The 20,912-nt window shown below is 43.2% G+C and overlaps 1 protein-coding gene across 3 annotated transcripts in view; it reads left to right on the top strand.

The window, feature by feature from the left end:
• LOC115141912 (CMP-N-acetylneuraminate-beta-galactosamide-alpha-2,3-sialyltransferase 4-like) overlaps positions 1 to 20,912 on the top strand; it is a 72,295-nt gene that overhangs the window by 3,888 nt on the left and 47,495 nt on the right. For 2 of the 3 annotated variants that reach the window (XR_010458536.1, XM_029681299.2), the window contains exon 2: positions 16,119 to 16,167. The gene's annotated coding sequence lies outside the window, so the exon portion shown is untranslated. Of the gene's footprint in view, positions 1 to 1,430; positions 1,455 to 16,118; positions 16,168 to 20,912 lie in introns of those variants that run through there. The other variant, XM_065000430.1, reaches the window with a different exon arrangement.

Here is a 20,912-nt window from a genome sequence, read left to right as displayed (position 1 = left end):
AGACAACTAATAACACCTGCCTCTGATTGAGAACCATACTAGGCCGAAACGTACAAATCCCCAAATCATAGAAATACAAACAGACTGCCCACCCAACTCACGCCCTGACCATACTAAATAAATACAAAACAAAGGAAATAAATGTCAGAGCGTGACAGTACCCCCCCCCAAAGGTGCGGACTCCGGCCACAAAACCTTAACCTATAGGGGAGGGTCTGGGTGGATGTCTGTCCGCGGTGGCTGCTCTGGCGCGGGACGCGGACCCCACTTCACCATCGTCTTAGTCCGCCTCATTGTCCGCCTCCGTGGCTTCCTAACCATGGCAACCCTTCTAAATGACCCTACTGGACAGAGGGGCAGCTCGGGACAGAGGGGCAGCTCGGGACAGAGGGGCAGCTCGGGACAGAGGGGCAGCTCGGGACAGAGGGGCTCCGGCGCCTCTGGGCTGAGGGGCTCCGGCAGCGCCGGACAGGCGGGAGACTCCGGCAGCGCCAGACAGACTGGACCACCTGTAGGGAGGAGACAGAGAGACAGCCTGGTGCGTGGGGCTGCCACAGGACCTTCCAGGCTGGGTAGACCTCCAGGAGGCTTGGTATTAGGAGGAGGCACCTGAAGGACCGGGCTGTGGGGGAGCACTGGAGCTCTGGTGCGCAGCCTTGGCACCACTCCCCCAGGCTGGATCACTACTCTAGCCCGGACCCTCGAGTGCAGGCACAGGTTGAACCGGGCTGTGGGAAAGCACGGGAGATCTAGTGCCTACTACGCGCACCTCTCCCTTAGGCTCCACTCCCACATGTGCCCGGCACGAGCGGAGCGCAGGCATAGGACGCACTGCACCCTCCCAGCACCCAGGAGACACAGCACGCAGAGCCGGCGCAGGATACCCTGGCCCGAAACGGCGTACCGGCGACCAGACACGCTGAGCAGGCACCATACGGCCTGGCTGGATGCCCACACTCGCATGACACTCTCGGGGGGCTGCCCTATAGCGTACCGGGCTATGGGCACATACTGGCAACACCGTGCGCTTAACCACATAACACAGTGCCTGACCAGTAACGCGCTGCTTATAATAAGCACGAGGAGTGAGCTCAGGTCTGCTACCTGGCTTAGCCCCACACCTCATGTGCCCCCCCATTTTTTTGGGGGGGGGGGCTGCCTCTCGTACCTGTCGCGCTGCCATGCTGCCTCCTCATATCGCCGCCGCTCAGCTTTCGCTGCCTCCAGCTCTGCTTTGGGGCGGCGATATTCCCCAGCCTGTGCCCAGGGTCCCTCTCCGTTCAATATCTCCTCCCATGTCCAGGAGTCCTGTGATGCTGGCCGCTGTTGTTGCTGCTGTCGTCGCTGTCTTTTACCACGCCGCTTGGTCCTTGGTGGGTGTTTCTGTAAGGGATTTCCTCCTCTTCTTCCGAAGAGGAGAGGCGAGAAGGATCAGAGGACCAAAATGCGGCGTGGTATGTGTTCATGGTGAATATTTAATTAAAGAAAGTACTGAACACTGAATACAAAAACAATAAACCAATAACGACCGTGAAGCTATAAATGAGACATGTGCTGACACAATCAACTAGCATAGAAAATCACCCACAAACAAACAGTGCAACCCAGGCTACCTAAGTATGATTCTCAATCGGAGACAACTAATGACACCTGCCTCTGATTGAGAACCATACTAGGCCGAAACATAGAAATCCCCAAATCATAGAAAAACAAACATAGACTGCCCACCCAACTCACGCCCTGACCATACTAAATAAATACAAAACAAAGGAAATAAAGGTCAGAACGTGACAATAGGCATAGGCCTTTCTCATTATCTATAGTTTCCTCAATCTACAGCCATGATAAGATAGCCAAGTTTTGAACTATTTATAGGTATCAATAACATTTTAGAACCAACAAACTAGGGATGCACGATATATCGGTGAACATATCGGAATCGGTCAATATTAGCTAAAAATGCCAACATCGGTATCAGCCCGATGTCTAGTTTAACGCCGATGTTAAAACTTCTTAGGGATCAAATCCCGTTAACGGGATCGATTTGATAACATCCGGTGAAATGGCAGAGCGCCAAATTCAAATTCAAATTTTTCAAATATTTAACTTTCATACAATCACAAGTGCAATACACAAATGTAAAGCTTTACTTCTTGTTGATCCAGCCACCATGTCAGATTTCAAAAAGGCTTTACGGCGAAAGCAAATCATGCTATTATCTGAGTACAGAACCCCATCAAACAAACACAGACAATAATATTTCATCTCGCCAGGCGCGACACAAAACTCAGAAATAACAATATAATTCATGCCTTACCTTTGAAGAGCTTCTTCTGTTGGCACTCCAATATGTCCCATAAACATCACAAATGGTCCTTTTGTTCGATAAATTCCGTCGTTATATCTCAAATGTCCATTTATTTGGTGCGTTTGATTCAGAAAAACACCGGTTCCAACTCGCCTGACATGACTACACATTATCTAATAAATTACCTGTAATCTTGGTCCAAACATTTCAAACAACTTTCCTAATCTAATTTTAAGTATTTTTTTAACGTAAGCAATCGATAAAATTTTAGACGGGATAAACTGCGTTCAATAGCAGATAAAAACAAAGTGGAGTTAGCTTTCAGGCCGCGCACCCCAACCACAACAGAACACATGGCTATCCACCCAGATAGGAAATGGCTACTTCTTCATTACACAAAGGAAAAACATCAACCAATTTCTAAAGACTGTTGACATACAGTGGAAGCGATAGGAACTGCAACCAAGTGCCTTAGAAATCTAGATCCACATAGAAAACCTATTGAAAACACTGTCACCTCAAACAAAATAATTTCCTGAATGGTTTGTCCTCGGAGTTTCGTCTGCCAAATAAGTTCTGTTATACTCACAGACATTATTCAAACAGTGTTAGAAACGTTAGAGTGTTTTCTATCCAGATATACTAATAATATGCATATCCTAGCTTCTGGACCTGAGTAGCAGGCAGTTTACTTTGGGCACGCTTTTCATCCGGACGTGAAAATACAGCCCCCTAGAGGTTAAAAACCAATGTCAAAGCTACCGTGCATACATTTATAACGTATGGAAAATGATGTAATGACTCCACGTAAAATGTTGTGCTACACGTGCAACGCAGCATTCGTAACCTAGCCCACAATGTCTGCTGTGTGGATCGAGCAGTCAACAAGTGGAGTAGTCATTTGAAAGAGTAAGAACATTTCAGCGAGACAACTCAAAGGTGAAATCCATTAAAGCCAAAATAATGGAATTCATTGCCCTTGATAATCAACCATTCTCTGACGTGGGTGATGTTGGCTTTCGCCAACAGGTCGTACACACTACCAAGTGCGCTATATTTCAGATGTTGCCCTACCGGAGGTACACAGTAATACCGTCAGTGCTATTAGCTTCACGACATACATACTATGGAATGCCGTTTGGGTCATTGTGTGTCAAAAAATATACAGTAGCACTGTCAAAGCTGTACAACAAAGTCTGCAAACACCGGCCACAAACTATGTGTTTACATTACCACGTTGGTAATAAAGCATCATTTGTTCGACTGCAACTTCTGGGGAAACTAGCTTTAGCTTGGTACCTAGCTAGCACATCCAGCCTGAAAACAATGTCCAGTAGAAACTGCAGTCATTTTCATTATTCTTAGCAATGATTTAGGATCTTTAAATATTAGCTAGGTTGCCACTTTGTTGTTCGCCTATTGAAATTGAACTTTAGTTCATGAAAATAAATAGCCTGCCAGCTACTTCACCCTGTTGTCCAAAGTGAAAGTTATAAGCAGCCAGCTAGCCTCAGCTGGCTTGTGAGGCTTGCTGGCTGGGTTTTGTGTTGTGAAGCTAGCCACAATAAGGATTAGGCACAATAGTGGAATTTGCGGTTTTCCTTCAAAATAAAAAGATGTCATTGACAGTGATGCAAATTAATACAAATAGTAGAATTATGCCATACTTTTATTTTGAAGGCTAACTGCAAAGTTCACTATTGTGGCTAATCCTTATTGAGGCTAGCTCCCCTTGATGGGTCCGACTAGCATTAATCAAATAAGAACAAATAAGAATGTCTTATAAATTAGGGTTATTTTAGATGACACTTAGCTATATAACTATAGCTACTGAAACAGATTATGTTGTTTTTGCTATATTTTGGGGGAAAAACATTGTTTGCATACATGAGATAGCTAGCTTTTTTCTGTTTCTGACCAGCAACCATCGTTGTGACATATGAAATACAAGTGATAGTGTAATCAATGTGTAATAACTACATAAAAAATGTATGAACACATTAAATTGTCATGTGACGTGCAGTCATATTCAGGTCCTGATTGGTCAATCAAACTTTATTTGTCACATGTGCCGAATACAACAAGTGTAGACTTTACCGTGAAATGCCCTTACAAGCCCTTAACCAACAGTGCAGTTCAAGAAGAAGAAAATATTTACCAAGTAGGCTAAAATAAAACGTAACACAATAACAATAACGAGGCTATTTACAGGGGGCACCGGTTCCTGAGTCAGTGTGCAGGGGTAAAGGCTAGTTGAGGTAATCCGTACATGTAGATGGGCACAAAGTGACTATGCATAGGTAACAAACAAACAGCGAGTAGCAGCAGTGTACAAGAGGGGGGGGTGTCAATGTAAATTGTCCGGTGGCCATTTTTATGAATTGTTCAGCAGTCTAATGGCCTGGGGGTAGAAGCTGTTGAGGAGCCTTTTGGTCCTAGACTTGGCGCTCCGGTACCGCTTGCAGTGCGGTAGCAGAGAAAGCATTCTATAACTTGGGTGACTGGAGTCTCTGACAATTTTATGGGCTTTCCTCTGACACCGCCTATTATATAGGTCCTGAATGGCAGGAATCTTGGCCCCAGTGATGTACTGGGCCGTTCGCACTACCCTCTGTAGCGCCTTATGGTCAGATGCCGAGCAGTTGCCATACCAGGCAGCGATGCAACCGGTCAGGATGCTATCGATGGTGCAGCTGTAGACCCTTTTGAGAATCTAGGGGCCCATGCCAAAACCTTTTAGTCTCCCGAGGGGGAAAAGGTGTTGTTGTGCCCTCTTCACGACTGTCTTGGTGTGTTTGGACCATGACAGTTTGTTGGTGATGTGGACACCAAGGAACTAGAAGCTCTCAACCTGCTCCACTGCAGCCCCATCGATGAGAATGGGGGCCTGTTTGGCCCGCCTTTTCCTGTAGTCCATAATCAGCTCCTTTGTCTTGCTCACATTGAGGGAGAGGTTGTTGTCCTGGCACCACACTGCCAGTTCTCTGACCTCCACCCTATAGGCTGTCTCATTGTTGTCGGTGATCAGGCCTACCACTGTTGTGTCATCAGCAAACTTAATGATGGTGTTGGAGTCGTGTTTGGCCACGCATTCGTGGGTGAACAGGGAATACAGGAGGGAGTAAGTACACACCCATGAGGGGCTCCAGTGTTAACCTCTCTTGGGTAGGGGCAGTATTTTCGTGTCCGGATGAAAAGCGTGCCCAAAGTAAACTGCCTGTTACTCAGGCCCAGAAACTAGGATATGCGTATAATTGGTAGATTTGGATAGAATACACTCTACCGTTTCAAAAACTGTTAACATAATGCCTTTGAGTATTACAGAAATGATATGGCAGACGAAACCCCAGAGGACAACCCCCCCCCCCCAAAAAAAAGATTCAGCCTACCACTGTTTCCAATGGCTTTCATGTTTATTATGTGGCGAAGTCCTCCCAGATTGTTGACATCTAGTGGAAGCCCTAGGAACTACAGTCTTTAGAAAGAGTTTCAGGCTCGTTTTGGAAAAATTAGTTAGAAGTTGTAGTTTTCTAAGTGGCTCCCATTTTGGCTATAGTGTTTCCATGCGCGTGGATGAAAGCACGTTTGTTTTTTATCTCTGGTAATGAACATACCGTCTTAAACATACTGTCTTAAATTGTATCATTTATTTACGTTTTAGGGTACCTGAGGTTTGATTATAAACGTTGTTTGACTTGTTTGGATAAGTTTATTGGTAATGTTTGGGATTAATTTTGTATGCATTTTGATGGAGGGAAACCGGTGGATTATTGAATGAAGCGCGCAAGCTGAACTGAGTTTTATGGATATAAAGCAGGACTTTATTGAAAAAAAGGGCCATTTGTGATGTAACTGGGACCCTTTGGAGTGCCAACAGAAGAAGTTCTTCAAAGGTAAGGCCTTTATTATATCGCTATTTCTGACTTTTGTGTCGCACCTGCCTGGTTGAAATATGTTTTACATGGTTTTGTATGCGGGGCGCTGTCCACAGATAATCGCATGGTGTGCTTTCACTGTAAAGCCTTTTTGAAATCTGACACAGTGACTGGATTAACAAGAAGTTAAGCTTTATTTTGATGTATAATACTTGTATTTTCATGAATGTTAAATATTTATATTTCTGTCATTTGAATTTCGCGCTCTGCAATTTCACCAGATGTTGGCCAGGTGGGATGCTACCGTCCCACCTGCCCATAAGAAGTTAAGGATCAGCGTGGCAGATGTGTTGTTGCCTACTCTTACCACCTGGGAGCAGCCCGTCAGGAAGACCAGGATCCATTTGCAGAGGGAGGTGTTTAGTCACAGAGTCCTTAGCTTCGTGATGAGCTTTGTGGGCATTATGGTGTTGAACGCTGAGCTGAGGTTGATGAACAGCATTCTCACATAGGTGTTCCTTTTGTCCAGGTGAGAAAGGGCGGTGTGGAGTGCGATTGAGATTGCGTCATCTGTGGATCTGTTGGGGCGGTATTTGAATTGGAGTGGGTCTAGGGTGTCCGGGAGGATGCTGTTGATGTGAGTAATGACCAGCCTTTCAAAGCACTTCATGGCTACCGACGTACGTGCCACAGGGCGGTAATAATTTAGGCAGGTTACCTTTGCTTCCTTGGGCACAAGGACTATGGTGGTTTGCTTGTAACATGTAGGTATTACAGACTCAGTCAAGGAGAGGTTGAAAATGTCAGTGAAGACACTTGACAGTTGGTCCGCGCATGCTTTGAGTACACGTCCTGGTAGTCCGTCTGGCCCAGCGGCTTTATGAATGTTGATCTGTTTAAAGGTTTTGTTAATATCGGCTACAGAGAGCGTCTTCACACAGTTATCCAGAACAGCATGCTTTAGTGTTGCTTGCCTCCAAGCGAGCATAAAAGGCATTTAGCTTTTCTGGTAGGCTTGCGTCTCGGTATCTCTTTGTAGTCCGTAATAGTTTTCAAGCCCTGCCACATCCGACAAGCGTCAGAGCCGGGGGAGTAGGATTCAATCTTAATCCTGTATTGATACTTTACTTGTTTGATGGTTCGTCTGAGGGCATAGCGGGATTTCTTATAAGCGGCCAGATTAGTCTCCCGCTCCTTGAAGCGGCAGCTCTAGCCTTTAGCTCGATGCAGATGTTGCCTGTAATCCATGGCCTCTGGTTGGGATATGTACGTACAGTCGCTGTGGGGATGAAGTGTAACATCCGCTTCATGTGACCACTTCCGTATTGAGCGAGTCACTGGTACTTGCTGCTTTAGTTTTTTTCTTGTAAGCAGGAATCAGGAGGATAGAATTGTGGTCAGATTTGCCAAATGGAGGGATGGGGAGAGCTTTGTATGCAACTCTGTGTGTGGAGTAAAGGTCGTCTAGGATCCCCCCCCCGGTTGCACATGTGACATGCTGGTAAAAATGTGGTAAAACTGATTTAAGTTTGCCTGCATTACAAACCCCGGACACGAGGAGCGTCACTTCTGGGTGAGCATTTTCTTTTTTGCTTATGGCCTTATAGAGTTGGTTGGAAGTGGTCTTAGTGCCAGCTTCGTTTTGTGGCGGTAAATAGACTGCTACGAATAATACAGATGAGACAAGCTTATTTGAAACTACAAATAGTGTTTTTTGACACGCAAAGACCCAAACGGCGTTCCATATAAATCCTGGTTAGGTTTGAAACGGCTGAACAAATGAACAGTGAAACAGCACAGCAAGTAAGTGAAAGAAATAGGTTTTGATTATGTTTTACTGGTTATGGGGACATATGTAAATGCTAACAAAATAACTTTTTGTTGTGCGTGTGTGTAACCTTTATTTAACTAGGGAAGTCAGTTAAGAACAAATTCTCATCTACAATTACAGCCCGGACGACGCTGGGCCAATTGTGCGCCGCCCTATTTGACTCCCAATCATGGCCGGATGTAATAGAGCTTCGATTTGAACCAGGGACTCTAGTGACGCCTCTTGCACTGAGATTCAGTGACTTAGACCGCTGCGTCCGTGTGTGTGTTAACTATTTAACTTATCGTATCATTTTTGGGGGGCGAGGAAAATATTGGATTTCGGTGTCCGCCAAAAATATCATATCGGTGCATCACTACAACAAACAGATATGGGAAATGGTTAACCCATGTGGTTTGTCACAACATCGGTGCATCATGTTTGTGCAGACTATATTTACTTTACAAATGGAAGGTTTGTTATAATATTGTAATAACACATGAAAAGTAAGCACTGTACTGTTCATCACCAGTGTCAGTGTCACGACTTCCGCTGAAGTCGGCCCCTCTCCTTGTTCGGGTAGTGTTTGGCAGTCGATGTCACCGGCTTTCTAGTCACCACCGATCCATGTTTCATTTTTGTTTTGTCTGTATTACACACACTTGGTTTCAATTCCCATATCATGTTCTTTATTTAACCCACTGGCATACATTTCTGTTCTGTCCGTGATTGTTGGTGTCTTTAGTGGTTGTTGATTGTGCTAGTGTGTATGTATTTTTCTATTTGGTATATTGCTTGACTTTTTTTGAGTAAACTCAGTTGTCTTCCTCAAAACCTGTGTCCTGCACCTGACTCCGCTACATCTCTGCACCCAATCGCTGACAGTCAGACTAGACTGATACTTATCCTAGGGATGCAGGCTTGCTCTGTACAGGAGACTACATGGGTTTGTCTTTTTTAATGTGATGCGAAGTTTAAACAGTGACAAAATGCCACACCACTGAGCCCAGGGAACTGGACAGAAAATATTCAATCCTGCTGAAACTTCATCTTCTGAGTCTGGGAGTCATCTGTTGTTAGCCTAACTCAGGAACATGATGGCATCACTCTCCAAGCGTCCTCCATTATGTTAGGCCTAATGTTTAAAGGAAAGGCTGTTCTTGGTGTTCCTGCATTCCCTCCTTTTTCACTCTCCTCTATGAGGCCCTCTGGTTGTGTTCGTGACCCATCGTTTATTGTCATCTCAATGTAGCATACAGGGTGCTCATGTGGCACGCAGTGATTAGGCGGAGTCTGGTGTCTCTTGCCAAGTAGTGTTCCTTCTTGTTCCTTATAAGAGCTGTTCAGTTAGTGTTTTTCAGACACTAAGCACCCTGTTCAGACCTTACCTAACCTAATGCATACTTGAAAGGTTTTTTTTCACCCCATAAAAGCTCAGTCACAACATTATTGTTAGGCTATTTTCTAAAGTTGCCTGGCATGGCTGCATATGTTACATTGTTTTGTTTTATGGATTGAGTTGTGTGAGCTGAATACATGCACACATGGCTTTGTTTTATTCAGGATTGAGAGAAATCAGATGGCCAGAAATTTTTGGATTAGATGGTAATGTTCCTTCAGTATATTTTCATATTGGCTGAAGGATCAAGGTCTGTAGGCTTCTTGCTAGTATTAGCAAGATACTACAATAAGGAGGCCTAATGGTAATGCTTAGACTATTAGCAAGCGTAAAAATGACAATCACACAATTTCAACTAAGGTGTTATAACGGTTTGTTAAAGATTATTATTATTGATAAACAATATATCAACTATTAATAAACAGCCCAACTACTTATAAACCATTTGTAAATCATTCATAAAGTAGGCTATACCTTAATGTAAAGCGTTGTAACCAGCTTCTATCCCCAAGCCATAAGACTGCTAAATAGCTAACAAAAAGGCCACACAGACTATTGGAGTTGACCTTGGTATTTTATATTTATTTTTGCACTTTCCCTATGCACACTCACAGGCCCTACCCCCTACTCACACAAGGGCTGGGCGATATGGCCAAAATATCATATCCCGATCCCGATATGATTTCATGTCCCGATAACGATGCATATCACGATATTGCACAATTTCTGTAAATTCAATGAATAAAATGACCACATGTAAAGGCCTATTTCTTATAACATTTTTAATTATACTCAAATAAAAAGGTACTTACTCGTATTTGATTATTTATTTTATATAGAACCTGTACAAATGTTCAATTAAGCATGTAACAAAATATAAAATATGAATGTATAAAATCTAAAAAGGTAAATAGAAAACACTTCAGCTATGGTGGCAATCAAAATAAATATACGCCGAAAAAAAAATATATATATATATACAGTGGGGCAAAAAAGTATTTAGTCAGCCACCAATTGTGCAAGTTCTCCCACTTAAAAATATGAGAGAGGCCTGTAATTTTCATCATAGGTACACTTCAACTATGACAGACAAAATTAGGGGAAAAAATCTAGAAAATAACATTGTAGAATTTTTTATGAATTTATTTGCAAATTATGGTGGAAAATAAGTATTTGGTTACCTACAAACAAGCAAGATTTCTGGCTCCCACAGACACAGCTCCTCTGTCCTCCACTCGTTACCTGTATTAATGGCACCTGTTTGAACTTGTTATCTGCATCTTGGCTATGCCGTTCGGCCATCGCTCATTCATATATTTTTATGTACATATTCGTATTCATTCCTTTACACTTGTGTGTATAAGGTAGTTGTGAAATTGTTAGTTTAGATTACTTAGATATTACTGCATGGTCGGTACTAGAAGCACAAGCATTTCACTACACTCGCATTAACATCTGCTAACCATGTGTATGTGACAAATAACATTTGATTTGATTTACATTTACCAACCTCTTTAAACATGCTCAATCCTTTAGTTCACTTCCTCTCATGTGGAAATCAGTAATATATATATAGTGGTTGTATTTACAGAGGGGCAAAAAAGTATTCAGTCAGCCACCAATTGTGTAAGTTCTCCCACTTAAAAAGATGAGAGAGGCCTGTAATGTTCATCATAGGTACCCTTCAACTATGACAGACAAAATGAGGGAAAGAATTTCAGAAAATCACATTGTAGGATTTTTTATGAATTTATTTGCAAATTATGGTGGAAAATAAGTATTTGGTCACCTACAAACAAGCAAGAGTTCTGGCTCTCACAGACCTGTAACTTCTTGTTTAAGAGCTCCTCTGTCCTCCACTCGTTACCTATATTAATGGCACCTGTTTGAACTTGTTATCAGTATAAAAGACACCTGTCCACAACCTCAAACAGTCACACTCCAAACTCCACTATGGCCAAGACCAAAGAGCTGTCAAAGGACACCAGAAACAAAATTGTAGACCTGCACCAGGCTGGGAAGACTGAATCTGCAATAGGTAAGCAGCTTGGTTTGAAGAAATCAACTGTGGGAGCAATTATTAGGAAATGGAAGACATACAAGACCACTGATAATCTCCCTCGATCTGGGGGTCCACGCAAGATCTCACCCCGTGGGGTCAAAATTATCACAAGAACGGTGAGCAAAAATCCTAGAACCACACGGGGGGACCTAGTGAATGACCTGCAGAGAGCTGGAAACCAAAGTAACAAAGCCTACCATCAGCAACACACTACGCCGCCAGGGACTCAAATCCTGCAGTGCCAGATGTGTCCCCCTGCTTAAGCCAGTACATGTCCAGGCCCGTCTGAAGTTTGCTAGAGAGCATTTGGATGATCCAGAAGAAGATTGGGAGAATGTCATATGGTCAGATGAAACCAAAATATAACTTTTTGGAAAAAACTCAACTCGTCGTGTTTGGAGGACAAAGAATGCTGAGTTGCATCCAAAGAACACCATACCTACTGTGAAGCATGGGGGTGGAAACATCATTTCTTTGGGGCTGTTTTTCTGCAAAGGGACCATGACGACTGATCCGTGTAAAGGAAAGAATGAATGGGGCCATGTATCGTGAGATTTTGAGTGAAAACCTCCTTCCATCAGCAAGGGCATTGAAGATGAAACGTGGCTGGGTCTTTCAGCATGACAATGATCCCAAACACACTGCCCGGGCAACGAAGGAGTGGCTTCGTAAGAAGCATTTCAAGGTCCTGGAGTGGCCTAGCCAGTCTCCAGATCTCAACCCCATAGAAAATCTTTGGAGGAAGTTGAAAGTCCGTGTTGCCCAGCAACAGCCCCAAAACATCACTGCTCTAGAGGATATCTGCATGGAGGAATGGGCCAAAATACCAGCAACAGTGGGTGAAAACCTTGTGAAGACTTACAGAAAACGTTTGACCTCTGTCATTGCCAACAAAGGGTATATAACAAAGTATTTAGATAAACTTTTGTTATTGACCAAATACTTACTTTCCACCATAATTTGCAAATAAATTCATTAAAAATCCTACAATGTGATTTTCTGGGTTTACTTTTCTCATGTTGTCTGTCATAGTTGAAGTGTACCTATGATGAAAATTACAGGCCTCTTTCATCTTTTTAAGTGAGAGAACTTGCACAATTGGTGGCTGACTAAATACTTTTTTGCCCCAATGTATATATATATGGGTGCTTGCCTGTTTTGCATGTTATTTTGCCGTTAATACGTGTCACATATCAATTTGCATTTGGTACCTTGGGTCGAGTGTTAGCACCAACTCATGAAACCCCCGTTTCTCGACTGTGTAAATTGGGGCCTTGTCTTTGCAGATGTAAGTTGTAACGGCAGCTGTTATCTCCTTCCATCTTCGTGATTCTTTGCCATATGGAGTGCCGCGGGCAAAAGCCTCTTGCAACATCTGAGTCAGGTTTGTTTTGAGCACTCAACTGTACTTTGTTGAGTCTCATCCGTAGACTCTCTCCTTACTGTTTCACATGATTCTTGCGTAGGTGGTAAAAGAGGTTAGTGGTGTTTGAGCTTGTCAGGACCGGCCTGCGGCATATTTTGCAGTGGATGGTTTTCTGGTCCGTGTCAGACTTTTCATACTCGAACCACGTCCATGCGACCGAAGTTGCCGCTCTTTTAGGTACGAGCTCCGTGTTCTGTGTCACGTTCACTCTCTTTCATGTTTGTTTGTGTTGCAAATAGCCGTGTGGAAGAACGCAAAGCGTCGTCCAATTGACGAAAAATATTGCCGTAAAGAGTGTGATTTGCGACACAAAGAAATAAACTATAGAAAAACATCTATTGTTTCATATTATACTCAATCGTCACACGATATATATCGCCCAGCCCTAACTCACACTGATATTCCAACACACAGACAAACACTCACGCCATAATTTGCTCACACACACATAATATGCAGAAACTGTACATTTATACTACTCTACTCTACTCTACACAGACACACACACACACACACACACACACACACTCTCATACAATCATCATATAGTTTGCTGCTACTCTGTTTATCATATATCCTGATGCCTAGTCACTTTACCTCTACATATCTACCTCTATCGACCCAGTATCCCTGTCACCTTATCCCTATACATATCTACCTCTGTTACTCCACTATCCCTGTCAATTTACCTCTATACATATCTACCTCTATTGACCCAGTATCCCTATACATATCTACCCCTGTTACTCCACTAAAACTGTCACCTTATCCCTATACATATCTACCTCTGTTACTCCACTATCCCTGTCACTTTACCTCTATACATATCTACCTCTGTTACTCCAGTATCCCTGTCACCTTATCCCTATACATATCTACCTCTGTTACTCCAGTATCCCTGTCACCTTATCCCTATACATATCTACCTCTGTTACTCCACTATCCCTGTCACCTTATCCCTATACATATCTACCTCTGTTACTCCACTATCCCTGTCACCTTATCCCTATACATATCTACCTCTGTTACTCCAGTATCCCTGTCACCTTATCCCTATACATATCTACCTCTGTTACTCCACTATCCCTGTCACCTTATCCCTATACATATCTACCTCTGTTACTCCACTATCCCTGTCACCTTATCCCTATACATATCTACCTCTGTTACTCCACTATCCCTGTCACCTTATCCCTATACATATCTACCTCTGTTACTCCACTATCCCTGTCACCTTATCCCAATACATATCTACCTCTGTTACTCCACTATCCCTGTCACCTTATCCCTATACATATCTACCTCTGTTACTCCACTATCCCTGTCACCTTATCCCTATACATATCTACCTCTGTTACTCCACTATCCCTGTCATTTTACCTCTATACATATCTACCTCTATTGACCCAGTATCCCTATACATATCTACCTCTGTTACTCCAGTATCCCTGTCACCTTATCCCTATACATATCTACATCTGTTACTCCACTATCCCTGTCACTTTACCTCTATACATATCTACCTCTGTTACTCCACTATCCCTGTCACCTTATCCCTATACATATCTACCTCTGTTACTCCAGTATCCCTGTCACCTTATCCCTATACATATCTACCTCTGTTACTCCAGTATCCCTGTCACCTTATCCCTATACATATCTACCTCTGTTACTCCAGTATCCCTGTCACCTTATCCCTATACATATCTACCTCTGTTACTCCACTATCCCTGTCACCTTATCCCTATACATATCTATTCTGTTACTCCAGTATCCCTGTCACCTTATCCCTATACATATCTACCTCTGTTACTCCACTATCCCTGTCACCTTATCCCTATACATATCTACCTCTGTTACTCCACTATCCCTGTCACCTTATCCCTATACATATCTACCTCTGTTACTCCACTATCCCTGTCACCTTATCCCTATACATATCTATTCTGTTACTCCAGTATCCCTGTCACCTTATCCCTATACATATCTACCTCTGTTACTCCACTATCCCTGTCACCTTATCCCTATACATATCTACCTCTGTTACTCCACTATCCCTGTCACCTTATCCCTATACATATCTATTCTGTTACTCCAGTATCCCTGTCACCTTATCCCTATACATATCTACCTCTATCGACCCAGTATCCCTGCACATTGTTAATATGGACCTGGAATTGACTGACCCTGTGTATAGTATGCTTGCTTACTTACTTTACTGTGTTTTTCTTATTTTTATGTCTTGTGTTTTTGTTCTACCTTGTTATTTTTAGTATTACATTGTTATTGATTACTGCATTGTTTTCACTGTACTTGTGCATGTGACATTGAAACTTAAGTAGACTTACAGTATAATGCTCATCTCAAAATGCTGCAGTTATTTTTCCCATGAAAGGAATTTTTCTCAGTTAAAGACGTAATCTCAAATCCAATAGTATTGATCTATCATTTCAGGTTGTATGACTCCTTATAGGAAGACTATTGACATCTTTATCTCTGCTGTTTGCGCCTCAGCCTGGCCAAACAGCCTTGCCAAACAGCCTAGCTCCCATCCACAGCTAGAGGAGCACTTACAGTGAAGTCATAAAAAAATCAGCTGTAGCTGTGTGGTGCCTCAGACAGACCTAGATCGGATCCCCTCCACGTACGCTAAGGGGCCTGAGGACTTGGGCCTTTGCCAGCCCCACTGTATCCTACCCAGCACTTGGCCCTCTCTTCTCCCAGGCTGCTCCCCACATGCCACACAGACAGTCATTGTGCTGCCTCTGAGGACCTGTGCCTCCTGCTCAGAGCAGGCATGTGGAGCTGGTTAGAGCTCCCTCAAAGAAGTCCTCTCACACACTGCGTCATGGAAAAGAGCACTGGGGCTCATAGAGGCAAGAGTTGTCAGGTAGCATATGGCACCGTTGGTTAGGGAAGGAACGTTTATACCCTCCTGATGTTGGCATTTTGGTTTAGAAATACAAATGAATGATAGTAGGTTAAATGATGAGATCACGGCATTCTGCACTTAAAGTTGAGGAATGATAATGTTCTTAGCATGGAGATAAAGCAAGCGTCCTTTCTTACTGGTTTCCACCAGTCATGGACTCAGTTTGACAGTTTCTAATACTGGTTGTCTTCATTGTATAAACCACTATTAAGGATATTATCTTCTTATAGTCATACATTTGATCACCACATCAGTTACCACTTTATATTGTTCTCCATTGTTTTAATCATCTCCTTTGTTTTACAGGGAGGAACCCAGAGTCAACATATCCACCCTTTAAAGGACATGGAGAAAGGTATGGGATTTAGGTTATCGACAGAGCTTTGATTGCTTATAAGACTGCTTAGTAATATACAGTGCCTTCGAGAAAGTATTCAGACCCCTGACTTTTCCCACATTTTATTACGTTACAGACTTATTCTAAAATGGATTAAAAATACATAAATCTTTAGCAATCTACACACAATACCTAATAATGAGCGAAAAAACACGTTTTTAGAAATCTTTGCAAATGTATGACAAATAAAAAACAGATTCCTTATTTACATAAGTAAAGGTGCAACCTGTTTCCATTGATCATCCTTGATGTTTCGACAACTTGATTAGAGTCCACCTGTCACGGGTTACTAGGAGTGGTGCGTAGGAGTCGGGAGCAGAGGGGTTACTAGGAGTGGTGCGTAGGAGTCGGGAGCAGAGGGGTTACTAGGAGTGGTGCGTAGGAGTCGGGAGCAGAGGGGTTACTAGGAGTGGTGCGTAGGAGTCGGGAGCAGAGGGGTTACTAGGAGTGGTGCGTAGGAGTCGGGAGCAGAGGGGTTACTAGGAGTGGTGCGTAGGAGTCTGGAGCAGAGGGGTTACTAGGAGTGGTGCGTAGGAGTCGGGAGCAGAGGGGTTACTAGGAGTGGTGCGTAGGAGTCGGGAGCAGAGGGGTTACTAGGAGTGGTGCGTAGGAGTCGGGAGCAGAGGGTTCAGTGATTTGCAGATTTATTTCTCTGGCACAAAACGGTCACGCCAAATACAGGGCGCATAAACACTGGCGGCTAGTAGAGGCATATGACAGGCCGCTTGGAGTTTGCCAAAAGGCACCTAAAGACTCTCAGACCATGAGAAACATGATTTTCTGGTCTGATGAAACCCAAATTGAACTCTTTGGCCTGAATGCCAAGTGTCACGTCTGGAGGAAACCTGGCAACATCATGCTGTGGGGATGTTTTTCAGCGGCAGGGACTGGGAGACTAGTCAGAATCGAGGCAAAGATGAACAGAGCAAAGTACAGAGATATCTTTTATGAAAACCTGCTCCAGAGTGCTCAGGATCTCAGACTGGGGCAAAGGTTCACCTTCCAAGAGAACAATGACCCTAAGCACACAGCCAAGACATCACAGGATTGGCTTAAAGACAAGTCTCGGAATGTCCTGGAGTGGCCCAGCCAGAGCCCAGACATGAACCCGATCGAACATCTCTAGGGAGACCTGAAAATAGTTCTGCAGCAACGCTCCCCATCCGACCTGACAGCTTGAGAGGATCTGCAGAGAAGAATGGGAGAAACTCCCCAAATACAGGTGTGCCATGCTTGTATCGTCAAACCAAAGAAGACTCGATGCTGTAATCACTGCCAAAGGTGTTTCAACACAGTACTGAGTAAAGGGTCTGAATACTTATTTGAATGTAATATGCCTCTCTTTGCCTCTCTTATTCACTATTTATATAAATTATTTAGACAAAAATGTCCAAAATGCACAATTTCATTTTTATGCTGAAGATACTGTTATTTACTGTTGTGCCTTGTCTCTTACAAAAGCTTTCCAGAACTTGCAAACTACTTTTTATACTGTTCAACATACCTTGTGTCAATTGAAGCTGATCCTCAATACTGACTAAACTAATGGTGTTTTCTAAAGCAAGAAATAGACCTCTGAACTTTTCACCTATTACTACCTGTCAGGGCAAGGAGATTGAGTTTGTAACCTCATATAAATATCTTGGAATTTTAATTGATGATGGCCTCTTAAATTGCATATTCAACAACTTACAAAAAAATTTAGGCTGAAATTGTGATTTTATTTTAGGAATAAGGCCTGTTTTTCTTTTGAAGCCTGAAGGAGGCTAGTATCGGCTACATTTATGCCTTTACTAGACTATAGGGATATTTTATATATGAATGCTTCCGCTCATTGTTTGAGATCAATTGACACCCTTTACCATGGCACTTTGAGATGTATTTTAAACTGCAAATCCTGGCCTTCTCTAGTCACTCGTAAGCTCAGTCACTGGTATACTTTTATTTACAAAGCCATTTTGGGTTTACTAGATTTTTATTTTGGCATTTTTATTGTTCAGAAATGTGATGGGTAATCTCTTCATTCGCTGGACTTTATCCTGCCAACTGTTCCAAATGTCCGAACTGAATTTGGTAAAAGGGCTTTTATGTACTCTGCGCCATCGTCTTAGAACGCCTTACAAAATACTTTTAAACTGGAAGAACTTGTCCCGATTGGTATTTTTAAATCACTGATGAATGATCTTGCGACTGATTCCCTGACCTGTCAATGTTTCTAATTTGCTGTTTTTGATTTGGTTATACTCGTGAATTCTATGGTTTTTACTAGATTACTTGTAGTTTTTCATGTTGTTTGTCTGTAATTTTTGTAATGACTTGATGCTGCCTATCTTGGCCAGGACGCTTTTGACAAAGAGATTTTAAATCTCAATGAGCCCTTCCTGGTTAAATAAATAATACAAATATTTCAGTTTCTATTTCTAAAAACCTGTTTTTGCTTTGTCATTATGGGGTATTGTGTGTAGATTGATGAGGTAAAAAACAATTTAATCCTTTTTAGAATAAGGCTGTAATGGAACAAAATATGGAAAAAGTGAAGAGGTCTTGTCAGGACCCGGTTACGAACTCAGGTCTCCGGTGTGAGAAACCGTCACTTAGCAAACTGAGCCACTAATAGTCGGCAGAACCCAGAAGATGAGGCAGACACAGCAGTTCTTGAGACAGTGTTTTAATAAAGTAAAAAGGAAGGTTCTTCAGGCAAAAATATATATCCACAACGTCAAAAGTAATTCCAAGAGAAAAAGGTAATCCTCTAAGTCAAAAGGTAAATCCACAAGGTGGTAGGTACAGCAGGGAAAAAGCCTCAAAAGATAATCAAAAATAAATAAACGAAAACAAAAACAGAGTACCACAAGAGAGTCCAACTGGAGTAACAAATGTTCACAGCAAATAATAACTGGAAACAAGGGAAAACAAAAGGGTCAAAAAAGCACAATGGGGGCATCTAGTGGCCAAAACCGGAACAATCCTGGCCAAATCCTGACAGAATCCCCCCCTAGGAATGGCTCCTGACGTTCCTACCAGCTTTCTCGGGGTGGAGGGCCCTGAACTGTCGAATGAGGTCAGGGTCCAGTATGTCTTTGGCAGGAACCCAGGAGCGCTCCTCGGGACTGTAGCCTTCCCAGTCCACCAGATACCCGCAGGACCGCTGCACCCGGCTGGAATCCAGTATCCGATGGACGGTATAAGCCGGCTGGCCTCCGATGACACAGGGCTGAGGGGGTGGTCTGCCTGCCGGGACAAGGGGAGAAAAAACAACAGGTTTTAATAAGGAAATGTGAAATGTGGGATTAATCTTAAGGGATCTGGGTAAGTGCAGGCGATATGTAACTGGGTTCACTCTCCTGGCAACCTTAAAGGGATCGATGTATTTCTGGGACAGCTTGCGAGACTCCACCCATAGCGGTAAGTTTTTTGTGGAGAGCCAGTCTCTCTGGCCGGGGCGCAAGGTAGGCCCGGGACGGCGATGTCTGTTGGCTTGTCGTTGGTACCGCTGTGAGGCACGCAGAAGATTAAGACGGGTCTTCCTCCACGTAGGCCGACAGTGTCTGATGAACTTCAAGGCTGAAGGCACTCCAACTTCTTCCTCCTGGTCCGGGAACAATGGAGGAGCATAGCCGAACTGACCCTCGTGCGGGGACATACCAGTGGAGGAGGAGCGCAAGGTAGGGTGCGCGTACTCGGCCCAAATAACGAAGGACGACCATGTGGACGGGTTGTTGGAGGCCATACATCTGAGGGCGGTTTCCAGCTCTTGATTCATCCACTCGGTTTGGCCGTTGGACACCGGGTGGTACCCTGAAGATAGACTGGCAGTGGCCCCTATGAGTTGGTGTTAAAGGACTTTTTATCAATAACGACTAATTATGTATACATTTCAATCAGGACTGACTAATCAGAATACTATTATGTTACTGTATATTTACTAATCAGAATACTATTATGTTACTGTATATGTATGAATTTTCTTTCTTAATCCTAGTACTGAATATAATGTGTGTAAATATAATCAAGAATTAGAACAATGACTGTCTGTTCCTTGGTAGAAATGAATTAACTATATCTTCAGACTGGCTAGAATGCTTATCTACACAAGAAGACCTTGGCTCGGCCATAAATTATATTAAATTGGTAGGGAGACGATGTGGGAAGGCTTGAGATACTGCCTTTGTACCAGGGTGGGAGAAGAGACGGGACAGTTCGAAAACTAATGACGTCATTTTCAGTTTATAACCTGTGGTAAACTGTATCGTGTTCAGTACTCTCGTGAATAAACTCTGCTGTTTGACTTTAAGACTGGGCTCTGTCCATTATTATAAAATAAGGGTCTTACAAATCCTTATGAATTGACAGAGTGTTCAATTTTAATTGGGTATTAAAACATAGAGCAATTTAATTCCTGCAACAGTTGGCAGAAGGCCTTCCAAAACCTTGAGGCGAACTGGGGACCTCTGTCGGAAACCATATCTTGAGGAATGCCGAAGACTTGGAACACATTGTTAATTACCAACTCAGCCATTTCCTTGGCAGAAGGTAACTTAGTCAAGGGGACGAACCTGGCTGCCTTAGAAAACCTGTCGATGATGACTAGGATAGTAGTATTACCATGGGACGGAGAAAGGCCAGTAATAAAGTCCAACGAGATATGGGACCAGGGTCGGTGGGGAATAGATAAAGGGTGAAGGAGTCTTTGAGGGTGGAGT

This window comes from Oncorhynchus nerka, linkage group LG14 (genome assembly GCF_034236695.1).
Source record: "Oncorhynchus nerka isolate Pitt River linkage group LG14, Oner_Uvic_2.0, whole genome shotgun sequence".
In the NCBI taxonomy this organism is placed as follows: Eukaryota; Metazoa; Chordata; class Actinopteri; order Salmoniformes; family Salmonidae; genus Oncorhynchus; species Oncorhynchus nerka.
This window is presented reverse-complemented; position numbering and strand designations above follow the sequence as displayed.